At 47.8% G+C, this 15,047-nt stretch overlaps 25 non-coding genes across 25 annotated transcripts; all 25 read left to right on the top strand.

Annotated features, from left to right (window-relative positions):
- The first annotated feature begins 281 nt into the window (after window positions 1-281).
- Window positions 282-363, top strand: trnas-aga (transfer RNA serine (anticodon AGA)). Its single transcript has one exon. It is a non-coding gene; the product is annotated as a tRNA-Ser (tRNA).
- A 294-nt stretch (window positions 364-657) lies between these two features.
- trnag-ucc (transfer RNA glycine (anticodon UCC)) lies at window positions 658-729 on the top strand. Its single transcript has one exon. It is a non-coding gene; the product is annotated as a tRNA-Gly (tRNA).
- Window positions 730-1,631: 902 nt separating this feature from the next.
- On the top strand, window positions 1,632-1,703 carry trnaa-ugc (transfer RNA alanine (anticodon UGC)). The gene has a single exon. It is a non-coding gene; the product is annotated as a tRNA-Ala (tRNA).
- Window positions 1,704-2,052: 349 nt separating this feature from the next.
- trnad-guc (transfer RNA aspartic acid (anticodon GUC)) lies at window positions 2,053-2,124 on the top strand. The gene has a single exon. It is a non-coding gene; the product is annotated as a tRNA-Asp (tRNA).
- Window positions 2,125-2,616: 492 nt separating this feature from the next.
- Window positions 2,617-2,698, top strand: trnas-aga (transfer RNA serine (anticodon AGA)). The gene has a single exon. It is a non-coding gene; the product is annotated as a tRNA-Ser (tRNA).
- A 294-nt stretch (window positions 2,699-2,992) lies between these two features.
- On the top strand, window positions 2,993-3,064 carry trnag-ucc (transfer RNA glycine (anticodon UCC)). Its single transcript has one exon. It is a non-coding gene; the product is annotated as a tRNA-Gly (tRNA).
- Window positions 3,065-3,966: 902 nt separating this feature from the next.
- Window positions 3,967-4,038, top strand: trnaa-ugc (transfer RNA alanine (anticodon UGC)). Its single transcript has one exon. It is a non-coding gene; the product is annotated as a tRNA-Ala (tRNA).
- A 349-nt stretch (window positions 4,039-4,387) lies between these two features.
- On the top strand, window positions 4,388-4,459 carry trnad-guc (transfer RNA aspartic acid (anticodon GUC)). Its single transcript has one exon. It is a non-coding gene; the product is annotated as a tRNA-Asp (tRNA).
- Window positions 4,460-4,951: 492 nt separating this feature from the next.
- On the top strand, window positions 4,952-5,033 carry trnas-aga (transfer RNA serine (anticodon AGA)). Its single transcript has one exon. It is a non-coding gene; the product is annotated as a tRNA-Ser (tRNA).
- A 294-nt stretch (window positions 5,034-5,327) lies between these two features.
- Window positions 5,328-5,399, top strand: trnag-ucc (transfer RNA glycine (anticodon UCC)). The gene has a single exon. It is a non-coding gene; the product is annotated as a tRNA-Gly (tRNA).
- A 902-nt stretch (window positions 5,400-6,301) lies between these two features.
- On the top strand, window positions 6,302-6,373 carry trnaa-ugc (transfer RNA alanine (anticodon UGC)). The gene has a single exon. It is a non-coding gene; the product is annotated as a tRNA-Ala (tRNA).
- Window positions 6,374-6,674: 301 nt separating this feature from the next.
- trnad-guc (transfer RNA aspartic acid (anticodon GUC)) lies at window positions 6,675-6,746 on the top strand. The gene has a single exon. It is a non-coding gene; the product is annotated as a tRNA-Asp (tRNA).
- A 492-nt stretch (window positions 6,747-7,238) lies between these two features.
- On the top strand, window positions 7,239-7,320 carry trnas-aga (transfer RNA serine (anticodon AGA)). The gene has a single exon. It is a non-coding gene; the product is annotated as a tRNA-Ser (tRNA).
- A 294-nt stretch (window positions 7,321-7,614) lies between these two features.
- Window positions 7,615-7,686, top strand: trnag-ucc (transfer RNA glycine (anticodon UCC)). The gene has a single exon. It is a non-coding gene; the product is annotated as a tRNA-Gly (tRNA).
- A 902-nt stretch (window positions 7,687-8,588) lies between these two features.
- On the top strand, window positions 8,589-8,660 carry trnaa-ugc (transfer RNA alanine (anticodon UGC)). The gene has a single exon. It is a non-coding gene; the product is annotated as a tRNA-Ala (tRNA).
- Window positions 8,661-8,961: 301 nt separating this feature from the next.
- On the top strand, window positions 8,962-9,033 carry trnad-guc (transfer RNA aspartic acid (anticodon GUC)). The gene has a single exon. It is a non-coding gene; the product is annotated as a tRNA-Asp (tRNA).
- A 492-nt stretch (window positions 9,034-9,525) lies between these two features.
- On the top strand, window positions 9,526-9,607 carry trnas-aga (transfer RNA serine (anticodon AGA)). The gene has a single exon. It is a non-coding gene; the product is annotated as a tRNA-Ser (tRNA).
- Window positions 9,608-9,901: 294 nt separating this feature from the next.
- On the top strand, window positions 9,902-9,973 carry trnag-ucc (transfer RNA glycine (anticodon UCC)). The gene has a single exon. It is a non-coding gene; the product is annotated as a tRNA-Gly (tRNA).
- Window positions 9,974-10,875: 902 nt separating this feature from the next.
- On the top strand, window positions 10,876-10,947 carry trnaa-ugc (transfer RNA alanine (anticodon UGC)). The gene has a single exon. It is a non-coding gene; the product is annotated as a tRNA-Ala (tRNA).
- Window positions 10,948-11,248: 301 nt separating this feature from the next.
- trnad-guc (transfer RNA aspartic acid (anticodon GUC)) lies at window positions 11,249-11,320 on the top strand. Its single transcript has one exon. It is a non-coding gene; the product is annotated as a tRNA-Asp (tRNA).
- A 492-nt stretch (window positions 11,321-11,812) lies between these two features.
- trnas-aga (transfer RNA serine (anticodon AGA)) lies at window positions 11,813-11,894 on the top strand. Its single transcript has one exon. It is a non-coding gene; the product is annotated as a tRNA-Ser (tRNA).
- A 294-nt stretch (window positions 11,895-12,188) lies between these two features.
- On the top strand, window positions 12,189-12,260 carry trnag-ucc (transfer RNA glycine (anticodon UCC)). The gene has a single exon. It is a non-coding gene; the product is annotated as a tRNA-Gly (tRNA).
- Window positions 12,261-13,162: 902 nt separating this feature from the next.
- On the top strand, window positions 13,163-13,234 carry trnaa-ugc (transfer RNA alanine (anticodon UGC)). Its single transcript has one exon. It is a non-coding gene; the product is annotated as a tRNA-Ala (tRNA).
- Window positions 13,235-13,535: 301 nt separating this feature from the next.
- Window positions 13,536-13,607, top strand: trnad-guc (transfer RNA aspartic acid (anticodon GUC)). Its single transcript has one exon. It is a non-coding gene; the product is annotated as a tRNA-Asp (tRNA).
- Window positions 13,608-14,475: 868 nt separating this feature from the next.
- Window positions 14,476-14,547, top strand: trnag-ucc (transfer RNA glycine (anticodon UCC)). Its single transcript has one exon. It is a non-coding gene; the product is annotated as a tRNA-Gly (tRNA).
- Window positions 14,548-15,047: the final 500 nt, after the last annotated feature.

Raw genomic sequence — 15,047 nt, 5'->3', positions numbered from 1 at the left:
TCAGGCTTCGTTCAGCAGGGGAGGAGAACTGCTGACCCTGACTGAGGATATCGTCGAGCGGCGGAAAGGGGAGCGGAAAAACAGGTCCCCAGCTACAAGGAGAACTGAAAAGATCAAGCACTGATAGCGCAAAGCAAAGAATGCACCGACTATCACAAAGGCAAGAAAAGCAAGTGGACGTTTAACTGAACAAGTACGTTACATTGATATGCCCTGTTCTTCTCAGCAATTGGGAAAGTTCAGGACATTTTTGCAAATTGGTATTAACCGTTGTTTTACAGGTTGTCGTGGCCGAGTGGTTAAGGCGATGGACTAGAAATCCATTGGGGTCTCCCCGCGCAGGTTCGAATCCTGCCGACAACGAAAGACACTTTTCGGCAGCGGGAGCCCACCAATGATACTTGGTTACTTGGAAACTAGGTGCAACTTAGAAAAAAACATCAGTAACAAAGTGATTCTGTGACAGTAATTGTTGATTGAGTAGACTAGATTGTGTGTGGGCCTTAAGATTGGCCTTCAATCAAATCCAATTTTGATACAATATCAAAAATAAGTAAGTAGAGGTGACAGTCCCATGCATTTTTTAAATGCAGGGCTCGCTTCAGTCTCGATGCCCAGAAAAATTGGCGAATTTGGCGGGAAGACCTTCTTCGCGAAGCGATGGTGGTATAGTGGTGAGCATAGCTGCCTTCCAAGCAGTTGACCTGGGTTCGATTCCCAGCCATCGCAGTCCTTCTCTTCTTCCACTGACAGTATACTGTTGTTTGGTATTGTTGTTAGAAAGTAAGCAGTAAAGCTGGGGACACACCAAGCCGACATCAAAAATCCAGCGGCAACGAAAGCCGCCTGTTGCGTCGCCTCGCGTCACCTTTGTTTTGGCCGACGAGTTGCACTTGAACACACCGCAAAGACTACAGCCGACGGCCAGTTAGCACGTACGTTCTGTGCCTGCCTGAGATGAAATAACTCTTCCTACCAGCAGGTCGCGGTAGTGTGTGCTTGTCATTCAAAAAGGGAAACCGGAAGACCGAGGACGGCGGATATACAAGCCTTTATTATGATACGGACATAAAATAAAGCAGTTGCCGACCACATAGCTTTACTCCGGATGGCCATGTCGTTGTGAAAATATCCGTGTATTGGAATGATCAGGTGAGATCAAGAAGAAAAATGGGAAGAGCCCTCTGTGTTTTTCCTCTGGACTTTCCTCGTTGGCTTGCTTTCCCTCACGTCCTTTTCTCTTCTAGTGCACTGATTTGTTTAAGCTGAACCAAAGGCTGAACTGCCAATGAGAGTGATTTCTCTCACCGACGGGCGGCACCACCGATTCAACTAGACTAGAGTCGACTAGAGTGTGCGGGACACACCGGAAAAAACAGTCCGACGGACGCTCATCGCCGGCCGGCCGACGGCTCGGTGTGCCAGGGCCTTAAGGCAGCATATGTCCTACTTTTCCACTGTGATTGCTGGTATAGTCGTGCAAGCACTCTACCCGGTTTGATTTAAGGCCATCGCAGTTGCATTTCGCAGGTTTTAAAGCAACGTACCAGATTAACCGTAAGTGTTTTAGTCAGATTTCTTCTTTTATTCAGGTGTCTGGAATAAATTGTCAAACATTCCCAAAAACCACGGGGGATGTAGCTCAGTGGTAGAGCGCATGCTTTGCATGTATGAGGCCCCGGGTTCAATCCCTGGCATCTCCAATAGCTATTATGACCACAATAAAAGGGAGACTCTTGGGGAGTAGGGCATGTCAGTATGTAGATAGCTATGTTCACACTATAAGACTTTCAAAGTCATCCCATATCTATACTGCCAAACTTGCTGTTTTGACATGCAGTAAGTTCCTACTGTGACCCCAGATTTCCCCTCAACCCGTGTCTTGCGCTCTCATTGGCTGTAGCTTCTGGCAGGAGTCCCCGACGGGTCTAGATATTTAGCATGCTAGATATCTGGAATGTGTCTGCGAGGCATCGGCAAGCCTCTCGGCAGTCCTCTCCGCAGTCCTCTCGGCAGTCCTCTCCGCAGTCCTCTCGGCAGTCCTCTCGGCAGTCCTCGTTAGTATAGTGGACAGTATCTCCGCTTGTCACGCGGAAGACCGGGGTTCGATTCCCCGACGGGGAGGCTAGCGTCTTCTACCAGCTGCTTATTATTCACCAAGAAAGACAAAAGTTGTTACTTCACAGCAGAATGGAGAATTCACAATTAGTCCATGAAATGTGATATTCATACCATATGTTGATTTCCGGGAGGCTACGGAGAAGGACTTTCCTTTGGCATCGTGGAAGTTCTGGCAAACTGTTAGACGACTCAGAAAAGGAGAGCAGGGTTTGGCTCAGGCTTCGTTCAGCAGGGGAGGAGAACTGCTGACCCTGACTGAGGATATCGTCGAGCGGCGGAAAGGGGAGCGGAAAAACAGGTCCCCAGCTACAAGGAGAACTGAAAAGATCAAGCACTGATAGCGCAAAGCAAAGAATGCACCGACTATCACAAAGGCAAGAAAAGCAAGTGGACGTTTAACTGAACAAGTACGTTACATTGATATGCCCTGTTCTTCTCAGCAATTGGGAAAGTTCAGGACATTTTTGCAAATTGGTATTAACCGTTGTTTTACAGGTTGTCGTGGCCGAGTGGTTAAGGCGATGGACTAGAAATCCATTGGGGTCTCCCCGCGCAGGTTCGAATCCTGCCGACAACGAAAGACACTTTTCGGCAGCGGGAGCCCACCAATGATACTTGGTTACTTGGAAACTAGGTGCAACTTAGAAAAAAACATCAGTAACAAAGTGATTCTGTGACAGTAATTGTTGATTGAGTAGACTAGATTGTGTGTGGGCCTTAAGATTGGCCTTCAATCAAATCCAATTTTGATACAATATCAAAAATAAGTAAGTAGAGGTGACACTACCATGCATTTTTTAAATGCAGGGCTCGCTTCAGTCTCGATGCCCAGAAAAATTGGCGAATTTGGCGGGAAGACCTTCTTCGCGAAGCGATGGTGGTATAGTGGTGAGCATAGCTGCCTTCCAAGCAGTTGACCTGGGTTCGATTCCCAGCCATCGCAGTCCTTCTCTTCTTCCACTGACAGTATACTGTTGTTTGGTATTGTTGTTAGAAAGTAAGCAGTAAAGCTGGGGACACACCAAGCCGACATCAAAAATCCAGCGGCAACGAAAGCCGCCTGTTGCGTCGCCTCGCGTCACCTTTGTTTTGGCCGACGAGTTGCACTTGAACACACCGCAAAGACTACAGCCGACGGCCAGTTAGCACGTACGTTCTGTGCCTGCCTGAGATGAAATAACTCTTCCTACCAGCAGGTCGCGGTAGTGTGTGCTTGTCATTCAAAAAGGGAAACCGGAAGACCGAGGACGGCGGATATACAAGCCTTTATTATGATACGGACATAAAATAAAGCAGTTGCCGACCACATAGCTTTACTCCGGATGGCCATGTCGTTGTGAAAATATCCGTGTATTGGAATGATCAGGTGAGATCAAGAAGAAAAATGGGAAGAGCCCTCTGTGTTTTTCCTCTGGACTTTCCTCGTTGGCTTGCTTTCCCTCACGTCCTTTTCTCTTCTAGTGCACTGATTTGTTTAAGCTGAACCAAAGGCTGAACTGCCAATGAGAGTGATTTCTCTCACCGACGGGCGGCACCACCGATTCAACTAGACTAGAGTCGACTAGAGTGTGCGGGACACACCGGAAAAAACAGTCCGACGGACGCTCATCGCCGGCCGGCCGACGGCTCGGTGTGCCAGGGCCTTAAGGCAGCATATGTCCTACTTTTCCACTGCGATTGCTGGTATAGTCGTGCAAGCACTCTACCCGGTTTGATTTAAGGCCATCGCAGTTGCATTTCGCAGGTTTTAAAGCAACGTACCAGATTAACCGTAAGTGTTTTAGTCAGATTTCTTCTTTTATTCAGGTGTCTGGAATAAATTGTCAAACATTCCCAAAAACCACGGGGGATGTAGCTCAGTGGTAGAGCGCATGCTTTGCATGTATGAGGCCCCGGGTTCAATCCCTGGCATCTCCAATAGCTATTATGACCACAATAAAAGGGAGACTCTTGGGGAGTAGGGCATGTCAGTATGTAGATAGCTATGTTCACACTATAAGACTTTCAAAGTCATCCCATATCTATACTGCCAAACTTGCTGTTTTGACATGCAGTAAGTTCCTACTGTGACCCCAGATTTCCCCTCAACCCGTGTCTTGCGCTCTCATTGGCTGTAGCTTCTGGCAGGAGTCCCCGACGGGTCTAGATATTTAGCATGCTAGATATCTGGAATGTGTCTGCGAGGCATCGGCAAGCCTCTCGGCAGTCCTCTCCGCAGTCCTCTCGGCAGTCCTCTCCGCAGTCCTCTCGGCAGTCCTCTCGGCAGTCCTCGTTAGTATAGTGGACAGTATCTCCGCTTGTCACGCGGAAGACCGGGGTTCGATTCCCCGACGGGGAGGCTAGCGTCTTCTACCAGCTGCTTATTATTCACCAAGAAAGACAAAAGTTGTTACTTCACAGCAGAATGGAGAATTCACAATTAGTCCATGAAATGTGATATTCATACCATATGTTGATTTCCGGGAGGCTACGGAGAAGGACTTTCCTTTGGCATCGTGGAAGTTCTGGCAAACTGTTAGACGACTCAGAAAAGGAGAGCAGGGTTTGGCTCAGGCTTCGTTCAGCAGGGGAGGAGAACTGCTGACCCTGACTGAGGATATCGTCGAGCGGCGGAAAGGGGAGCGGAAAAACAGGTCCCCAGCTACAAGGAGAACTGAAAAGATCAAGCACTGATAGCGCAAAGCAAAGAATGCACCGACTATCACAAAGGCAAGAAAAGCAAGTGGACGTTTAACTGAACAAGTACGTTACATTGATATGCCCTGTTCTTCTCAGCAATTGGGAAAGTTCAGGACATTTTTGCAAATTGGTATTAACCGTTGTTTTACAGGTTGTCGTGGCCGAGTGGTTAAGGCGATGGACTAGAAATCCATTGGGGTCTCCCCGCGCAGGTTCGAATCCTGCCGACAACGAAAGACACTTTTCGGCAGCGGGAGCCCACCAATGATACTTGGTTACTTGGAAACTAGGTGCAACTTAGAAAAAAACATCAGTAACAAAGTGATTCTGTGACAGTAATTGTTGATTGAGTAGACTAGATTGTGTGTGGGCCTTAAGATTGGCCTTCAATCAAATCCAATTTTGATACAATATCAAAAATAAGTAAGTAGAGGTGACACTACCATGCATTTTTTAAATGCAGGGCTCGCTTCAGTCTCGATGCCCAGAAAAATTGGCGAATTTGGCGGGAAGACCTTCTTCGCGAAGCGATGGTGGTATAGTGGTGAGCATAGCTGCCTTCCAAGCAGTTGACCTGGGTTCGATTCCCAGCCATCGCAGTCCTTCTCTTCTTCCACTGACAGTATACTGTTGTTTGGTATTGTTGTTAGAAAGTAAGCAGTAAAGCTGGGGACACACCAAGCCGACATCAAAAATCCAGCGGCAACGAAAGCCGCCTGTTGCGTCGCCTCGCGTCACCTTTGTTTTGGCCGACGAGTTGCACTTGAACACACCGCAAAGACTACAGCCGACGGCCAGTTAGCACGTACGTTCTGTGCCTGCCTGAGATGAAATAACTCTTCCTACCAGCAGGTCGCGGTAGTGTGTGCTTGTCATTCAAAAAGGGAAACCGGAAGACCGAGGACGGCGGATATACAAGCCTTTATTATGATACGGACATAAAATAAAGCAGTTGCCGACCACATAGCTTTACTCCGGATGGCCATGTCGTTGTGAAAATATCCGTGTATTGGAATGATCAGGTGAGATCAAGAAGAAAAATGGGAAGAGCCCTCTGTGTTTTTCCTCTGGACTTTCCTCGTTGGCTTGCTTTCCCTCACGTCCTTTTCTCTTCTAGTGCACTGATTTGTTTAAGCTGAACCAAAGGCTGAACTGCCAATGAGAGTGATTTCTCTCACCGACGGGCGGCACCACCGATTCAACTAGACTAGAGTCGACTAGAGTGTGCGGGACACACCGGAAAAAACAGTCCGACGGACGCTCATCGCCGGCCGGCCGACGGCTCGGTGTGCCAGGGCCTTAAGGCAGCATATGTCCTACTTTTCCACTGCGATTGCTGGTATAGTCGTGCAAGCACTCTACCCGGTTTGATTTAAGGCCATCGCAGTTGCATTTCGCAGGTTTTAAAGCAACGTACCAGATTAACCGTAAGTGTTTTAGTCAGATTTCTTCTTTTATTCAGGTGTCTGGAATAAATTGTCAAACATTCCCAAAAACCACGGGGGATGTAGCTCAGTGGTAGAGCGCATGCTTTGCATGTATGAGGCCCCGGGTTCAATCCCTGGCATCTCCAATAGCTATTATGACCACAATAAAAGGGAGACTCTTGGGGAGTAGGGCATGTCAGTATGTAGATAGCTATGTTCACACTACAAGACTTTCAAAGTCATCCCATATCTATACTGCCAAACTTGCTGTTTTGACATGCAGTAAGTTCCTACTGTGACCCCAGATTTCCCCTCAACCCGTGTCTTGCGCTCTCATTGGCTGTAGCTTCTGGCAGGAGTCCCCGACGGGTCTAGATATTTAGCATGCTAGATATCTGGAATGTGTCTGCGAGGCATCGGCAGTCCTCTCGGCAGTCCTCTCGGCAGTCCTCGTTAGTATAGTGGACAGTATCTCCGCTTGTCACGCGGAAGACCGGGGTTCGATTCCCCGACGGGGAGGCTAGCGTCTTCTACCAGCTGCTTATTATTCACCAAGAAAGACAAAAGTTGTTACTTCACAGCAGAATGGAGAATTCACAATTAGTCCATGAAATGTGATATTCATACCATATGTTGATTTCCGGGAGGCTACGGAGAAGGACTTTCCTTTGGCATCGTGGAAGTTCTGGCAAACTGTTAGACGACTCAGAAAAGGAGAGCAGGGTTTGGCTCAGGCTTCGTTCAGCAGGGGAGGAGAACTGCTGACCCTGACTGAGGATATCGTCGAGCGGCGGAAAGGGGAGCGGAAAAACAGGTCCCCAGCTACAAGGAGAACTGAAAAGATCAAGCACTGATAGCGCAAAGCAAAGAATGCACCGACTATCACAAAGGCAAGAAAAGCAAGTGGACGTTTAACTGAACAAGTACGTTACATTGATATGCCCTGTTCTTCTCAGCAATTGGGAAAGTTCAGGACATTTTTGCAAATTGGTATTAACCGTTGTTTTACAGGTTGTCGTGGCCGAGTGGTTAAGGCGATGGACTAGAAATCCATTGGGGTCTCCCCGCGCAGGTTCGAATCCTGCCGACAACGAAAGACACTTTTCGGCAGCGGGAGCCCACCAATGATACTTGGTTACTTGGAAACTAGGTGCAACTTAGAAAAAAACATCAGTAACAAAGTGATTCTGTGACAGTAATTGTTGATTGAGTAGACTAGATTGTGTGTGGGCCTTAAGATTGGCCTTCAATCAAATCCAATTTTGATACAATATCAAAAATAAGTAAGTAGAGGTGACACTACCATGCATTTTTTAAATGCAGGGCTCGCTTCAGTCTCGATGCCCAGAAAAATTGGCGAATTTGGCGGGAAGACCTTCTTCGCGAAGCGATGGTGGTATAGTGGTGAGCATAGCTGCCTTCCAAGCAGTTGACCTGGGTTCGATTCCCAGCCATCGCAGTCCTTCTCTTCTTCCACTGACAGTATACTGTTGTTTGGTATTGTTGTTAGAAAGTAAGCAGTAAAGCTGGGGACACACCAAGCCGACATCAAAAATCCAGCGGCAACGAAAGCCGCCTGTTGCGTCGCCTCGCGTCACCTTTGTTTTGGCCGACGAGTTGCACTTGAACACACCGCAAAGACTACAGCCGACGGCCAGTTAGCACGTACGTTCTGTGCCTGCCTGAGATGAAATAACTCTTCCTACCAGCAGGTCGCGGTAGTGTGTGCTTGTCATTCAAAAAGGGAAACCGGAAGACCGAGGACGGCGGATATACAAGCCTTTATTATGATACGGACATAAAATAAAGCAGTTGCCGACCACATAGCTTTACTCCGGATGGCCATGTCGTTGTGAAAATATCCGTGTATTGGAATGATCAGGTGAGATCAAGAAGAAAAATGGGAAGAGCCCTCTGTGTTTTTCCTCTGGACTTTCCTCGTTGGCTTGCTTTCCCTCACGTCCTTTTCTCTTCTAGTGCACTGATTTGTTTAAGCTGAACCAAAGGCTGAACTGCCAATGAGAGTGATTTCTCTCACCGACGGGCGGCACCACCGATTCAACTAGACTAGAGTCGACTAGAGTGTGCGGGACACACCGGAAAAAACAGTCCGACGGACGCTCATCGCCGGCCGGCCGACGGCTCGGTGTGCCAGGGCCTTAAGGCAGCATATGTCCTACTTTTCCACTGCGATTGCTGGTATAGTCGTGCAAGCACTCTACCCGGTTTGATTTAAGGCCATCGCAGTTGCATTTCGCAGGTTTTAAAGCAACGTACCAGATTAACCGTAAGTGTTTTAGTCAGATTTCTTCTTTTATTCAGGTGTCTGGAATAAATTGTCAAACATTCCCAAAAACCACGGGGGATGTAGCTCAGTGGTAGAGCGCATGCTTTGCATGTATGAGGCCCCGGGTTCAATCCCTGGCATCTCCAATAGCTATTATGACCACAATAAAAGGGAGACTCTTGGGGAGTAGGGCATGTCAGTATGTAGATAGCTATGTTCACACTACAAGACTTTCAAAGTCATCCCATATCTATACTGCCAAACTTGCTGTTTTGACATGCAGTAAGTTCCTACTGTGACCCCAGATTTCCCCTCAACCCGTGTCTTGCGCTCTCATTGGCTGTAGCTTCTGGCAGGAGTCCCCGACGGGTCTAGATATTTAGCATGCTAGATATCTGGAATGTGTCTGCGAGGCATCGGCAGTCCTCTCGGCAGTCCTCTCGGCAGTCCTCGTTAGTATAGTGGACAGTATCTCCGCTTGTCACGCGGAAGACCGGGGTTCGATTCCCCGACGGGGAGGCTAGCGTCTTCTACCAGCTGCTTATTATTCACCAAGAAAGACAAAAGTTGTTACTTCACAGCAGAATGGAGAATTCACAATTAGTCCATGAAATGTGATATTCATACCATATGTTGATTTCCGGGAGGCTACGGAGAAGGACTTTCCTTTGGCATCGTGGAAGTTCTGGCAAACTGTTAGACGACTCAGAAAAGGAGAGCAGGGTTTGGCTCAGGCTTCGTTCAGCAGGGGAGGAGAACTGCTGACCCTGACTGAGGATATCGTCGAGCGGCGGAAAGGGGAGCGGAAAAACAGGTCCCCAGCTACAAGGAGAACTGAAAAGATCAAGCACTGATAGCGCAAAGCAAAGAATGCACCGACTATCACAAAGGCAAGAAAAGCAAGTGGACGTTTAACTGAACAAGTACGTTACATTGATATGCCCTGTTCTTCTCAGCAATTGGGAAAGTTCAGGACATTTTTGCAAATTGGTATTAACCGTTGTTTTACAGGTTGTCGTGGCCGAGTGGTTAAGGCGATGGACTAGAAATCCATTGGGGTCTCCCCGCGCAGGTTCGAATCCTGCCGACAACGAAAGACACTTTTCGGCAGCGGGAGCCCACCAATGATACTTGGTTACTTGGAAACTAGGTGCAACTTAGAAAAAAACATCAGTAACAAAGTGATTCTGTGACAGTAATTGTTGATTGAGTAGACTAGATTGTGTGTGGGCCTTAAGATTGGCCTTCAATCAAATCCAATTTTGATACAATATCAAAAATAAGTAAGTAGAGGTGACACTACCATGCATTTTTTAAATGCAGGGCTCGCTTCAGTCTCGATGCCCAGAAAAATTGGCGAATTTGGCGGGAAGACCTTCTTCGCGAAGCGATGGTGGTATAGTGGTGAGCATAGCTGCCTTCCAAGCAGTTGACCTGGGTTCGATTCCCAGCCATCGCAGTCCTTCTCTTCTTCCACTGACAGTATACTGTTGTTTGGTATTGTTGTTAGAAAGTAAGCAGTAAAGCTGGGGACACACCAAGCCGACATCAAAAATCCAGCGGCAACGAAAGCCGCCTGTTGCGTCGCCTCGCGTCACCTTTGTTTTGGCCGACGAGTTGCACTTGAACACACCGCAAAGACTACAGCCGACGGCCAGTTAGCACGTACGTTCTGTGCCTGCCTGAGATGAAATAACTCTTCCTACCAGCAGGTCGCGGTAGTGTGTGCTTGTCATTCAAAAAGGGAAACCGGAAGACCGAGGACGGCGGATATACAAGCCTTTATTATGATACGGACATAAAATAAAGCAGTTGCCGACCACATAGCTTTACTCCGGATGGCCATGTCGTTGTGAAAATATCCGTGTATTGGAATGATCAGGTGAGATCAAGAAGAAAAATGGGAAGAGCCCTCTGTGTTTTTCCTCTGGACTTTCCTCGTTGGCTTGCTTTCCCTCACGTCCTTTTCTCTTCTAGTGCACTGATTTGTTTAAGCTGAACCAAAGGCTGAACTGCCAATGAGAGTGATTTCTCTCACCGACGGGCGGCACCACCGATTCAACTAGACTAGAGTCGACTAGAGTGTGCGGGACACACCGGAAAAAACAGTCCGACGGACGCTCATCGCCGGCCGGCCGACGGCTCGGTGTGCCAGGGCCTTAAGGCAGCATATGTCCTACTTTTCCACTGCGATTGCTGGTATAGTCGTGCAAGCACTCTACCCGGTTTGATTTAAGGCCATCGCAGTTGCATTTCGCAGGTTTTAAAGCAACGTACCAGATTAACCGTAAGTGTTTTAGTCAGATTTCTTCTTTTATTCAGGTGTCTGGAATAAATTGTCAAACATTCCCAAAAACCACGGGGGATGTAGCTCAGTGGTAGAGCGCATGCTTTGCATGTATGAGGCCCCGGGTTCAATCCCTGGCATCTCCAATAGCTATTATGACCACAATAAAAGGGAGACTCTTGGGGAGTAGGGCATGTCAGTATGTAGATAGCTATGTTCACACTACAAGACTTTCAAAGTCATCCCATATCTATACTGCCAAACTTGCTGTTTTGACATGCAGTAAGTTCCTACTGTGACCCCAGATTTCCCCTCAACCCGTGTCTTGCGCTCTCATTGGCTGTAGCTTCTGGCAGGAGTCCCCGACGGGTCTAGATATTTAGCATGCTAGATATCTGGAATGTGTCTGCGAGGCATCGGCAGTCCTCTCGGCAGTCCTCTCGGCAGTCCTCGTTAGTATAGTGGACAGTATCTCCGCTTGTCACGCGGAAGACCGGGGTTCGATTCCCCGACGGGGAGGCTAGCGTCTTCTACCAGCTGCTTATTATTCACCAAGAAAGACAAAAGTTGTTACTTCACAGCAGAATGGAGAATTCACAATTAGTCCATGAAATGTGATATTCATACCATATGTTGATTTCCGGGAGGCTACGGAGAAGGACTTTCCTTTGGCATCGTGGAAGTTCTGGCAAACTGTTAGACGACTCAGAAAAGGAGAGCAGGGTTTGGCTCAGGCTTCGTTCAGCAGGGGAGGAGAACTGCTGACCCTGACTGAGGATATCGTCGAGCGGCGGAAAGGGGAGCGGAAAAACAGGTCCCCAGCTACAAGGAGAACTGAAAAGATCAAGCACTGATAGCGCAAAGCAAAGAATGCACCGACTATCACAAAGGCAAGAAAAGCAAGTGGACGTTTAACTGAACAAGTACGTTACATTGATATGCCCTGTTCTTCTCAGCAATTGGGAAAGTTCAGGACATTTTTGCAAATTGGTATTAACCGTTGTTTTACAGGTTGTCGTGGCCGAGTGGTTAAGGCGATGGACTAGAAATCCATTGGGGTCTCCCCGCGCAGGTTCGAATCCTGCCGACAACGAAAGACACTTTTCGGCAGCGGGAGCCCACCAATGATACTTGGTTACTTGGAAACTAGGTGCAACTTAGAAAAAAACATCAGTAACAAAGTGATTCTGTGACAGTAATTGTTGATTGAGTAGACTAGATTGTGTGTGGGCCTTAAGATTGGCCTTCAATCAAATCCAATTTTGATACAATATCAAAAATAAGTAAGTAGAGGTGACACTACCATGCATTTTTTAAATGCAGGGCTCGCTTCAGTCTCGATGCCCAGAAAAATTGGCGAATTTGGCGGGAAGACCTTCTTCGCGAAGCGATGGTGGTATAGTGGTGAGCATAGCTGCCTTCCAAGCAGTTGACCTGGGTTCGATTCCCAGCCATCGCAGTCCTTCTCTTCTTCCACTGACAGTATACTGTTGTTTGGTATTGTTGTTAGAAAGTAAGCAGTAAAGCTGGGGACACACCAAGCCGACATCAAAAATCCAGCGGCAACGAAAGCCGCCTGTTGCGTCGCCTCGCGTCACCTTTGTTTTGGCCGACGAGTTGCACTTGAACACACCGCAAAGACTACAGCCGACGGCCAGTTAGCACGTACGTTCTGTGCCTGCCTGAGATGAAATAACTCTTCCTACCAGCAGGTCGCGGTAGTGTGTGCTTGTCATTCAAAAAGGGAAACCGGAAGACCGAGGACGGCGGATATACAAGCCTTTATTATGATACGGACATAAAATAAAGCAGTTGCCGACCACATAGCTTTACTCCGGATGGCCATGTCGTTGTGAAAATATCCGTGTATTGGAATGATCAGGTGAGATCAAGAAGAAAAATGGGAAGAGCCCTCTGTGTTTTTCCTCTGGACTTTCCTCGTTGGCTTGCTTTCCCTCACGTCCTTTTCTCTTCTAGTGCACTGATTTGTTTAAGCTGAACCAAAGGCTGAACTGCCAATGAGAGTGATTTCTCTCACCGACGGGCGGCACCACCGATTCAACTAGACTAGAGTCGACTAGAGTGTGCGGGACACACCGGAAAAAACAGTCCGACGGACGCTCATCGCCGGCCGGCCGACGGCTCGGTGTGCCAGGGCCTTAAGGCAGCATATGTCCTACTTTTCCACTGCGATTGCTGGTATAGTCGTGCAAGCACTCTACCCGGTTTGATTTAAGGCCATCGCAGTTGCATTTCGCAGGTTTTAAAGCAACGTACCAGATTAACCGTAAGTGTTTTAGTCAGATTTCTTCTTTTATTCAGGTGTCTGGAATAAATTGTCAAACATTCCCAAAAACCACGGGGGATGTAGCTCAGTGGTAGAGCGCATGCTTTGCATGTATGAGGCCCCGGGTTCAATCCCTGGCATCTCCAATAGCTATTATGACCACAATAAAAGGGAGACTCTTGGGGAGTAGGGCATGTCAGTATGTAGATAGCTATGTTCACACTACAAGACTTTCAAAGTCATCCCATATCTATACTGCCAAACTTGCTGTTTTGACATGCAGTAAGTTCCTACTGTGACCCCAGATTTCCCCTCAACCCGTGTCTTGCGCTCTCATTGGCTGTAGCTTCTGGCAGGAGTCCCCGACGGGTCTAGATATTTAGCATGCTAGATATCTGGAATGTGTCTGCGAGGCATCGGCAGTCCTCTCGGCAGTCCTCTCGGCAGTCCTCGTTAGTATAGTGGACAGTATCTCCGCTTGTCACGCGGAAGACCGGGGTTCGATTCCCCGACGGGGAGGCTAGCGTCTTCTACCAGCTGCTTATTATTCACCAAGAAAGACAAAAGTTGTTACTTCACAGCAGAATGGAGAATTCACAATTAGTCCATGAAATGTGATATTCATACCATATGTTGATTTCCGGGAGGCTACGGAGAAGGACTTTCCTTTGGCATCGTGGAAGTTCTGGCAAACTGTTAGACGACTCAGAAAAGGAGAGCAGGGTTTGGCTCAGGCTTCGTTCAGCAGGGGAGGAGAACTGCTGACCCTGACTGAGGATATCGTCGAGCGGCGGAAAGGGGAGCGGAAAAACAGGTCCCCAGCTACAAGGAGAACTGAAAAGATCAAGCACTGATAGCGCAAAGCAAAGAATGCACCGACTATCACAAAGGCAAGAAAAGTAAGTGGACGTTTAACTGAACAAGTACGTTACATTGATATGCCCTGTTCTTCTCAGCAATTGGGAAAGTTCAGGACATTTTTGCAAATTGGTATTAACCGTTGTTTTACAGGTTGTCGTGGCCGAGTGGTTAAGGCGATGGACTAGAAATCCATTGGGGTCTCCCCGCGCAGGTACGAATCCTGCCGACAACGAAAGACACTTTTCGGCAGCGGGAGCCCACCAATGATACTTGGTTACTTGGAAACTAGGTGCAACTTAGAAAAAAACATCAGTAACAAAGTGATTCTGTGACAGTAATTGTTGATTGAGTAGACTAGATTGTGTGTGGGCCTTAAGATTGGCCTTCAATCAAATCCAATTTTGATACAATATCAAAAATAAGTAAGTAGAGGTGACACTACCATGCATTTTTTAAATGCAGGGCTCGCTTCAGTCTCGATGCCCAGAAAAATTGGCGAATTTGGCGGGAAGACCTTCTTTGCGAAGCGATGGTGGTATAGTGGTGAGCATAGCTGCCTTCCAAGCAGTTGACCTGGGTTCGATTCCCAGCCATCGCAGTCCTTCTCTTCTTCCACTGACAGTATACTGTTGTTTGGTATTGTTGTTAGAAAGTAAGCAGTAAAGCTGGGGACACACCAAGCCGACATCAAAAATCCAGCGGCAACGAAAGCCGCCTGTTGCGTCGCCTCGCGTCACCTTTGTTTTGGCCGACGAGTTGCACTTGAACACACCGCAAAGACTACAGCCGACGGCCAGTTAGCACGTACGTTCTGTGCCTGCCTGAGATGAAATAACTCTTCCTACCAGCAGGTCGCGGTAGTGTGTGCTTGTCATTCAAAAAGGGAAACCGGAAGACCGAGGACGGCGGATATACAAGCCTTTATTATGATACGGACATAAAATAAAGCAGTTGCCGACCACATAGCTTTACTCCGGATGGCCATGTCGTTGTGAAAATATCCGTGTATTGGAATGATCAGGTGAGATCAAGAAGAAAAATGGGAAGAGCCCTCTGTGTTTTTCCTCTGGACTTTCCTCGTTGGCTTGCTTTCCCTCA

This window comes from Sebastes fasciatus, chromosome 11, assembly GCF_043250625.1.
Source record: "Sebastes fasciatus isolate fSebFas1 chromosome 11, fSebFas1.pri, whole genome shotgun sequence".
Lineage (NCBI taxonomy): Eukaryota > Metazoa > Chordata > Actinopteri > Perciformes > Sebastidae > Sebastes > Sebastes fasciatus.
Note: the sequence above shows the minus strand (reverse complement) of the source record. Positions and strands in the feature narration are given on the sequence as shown.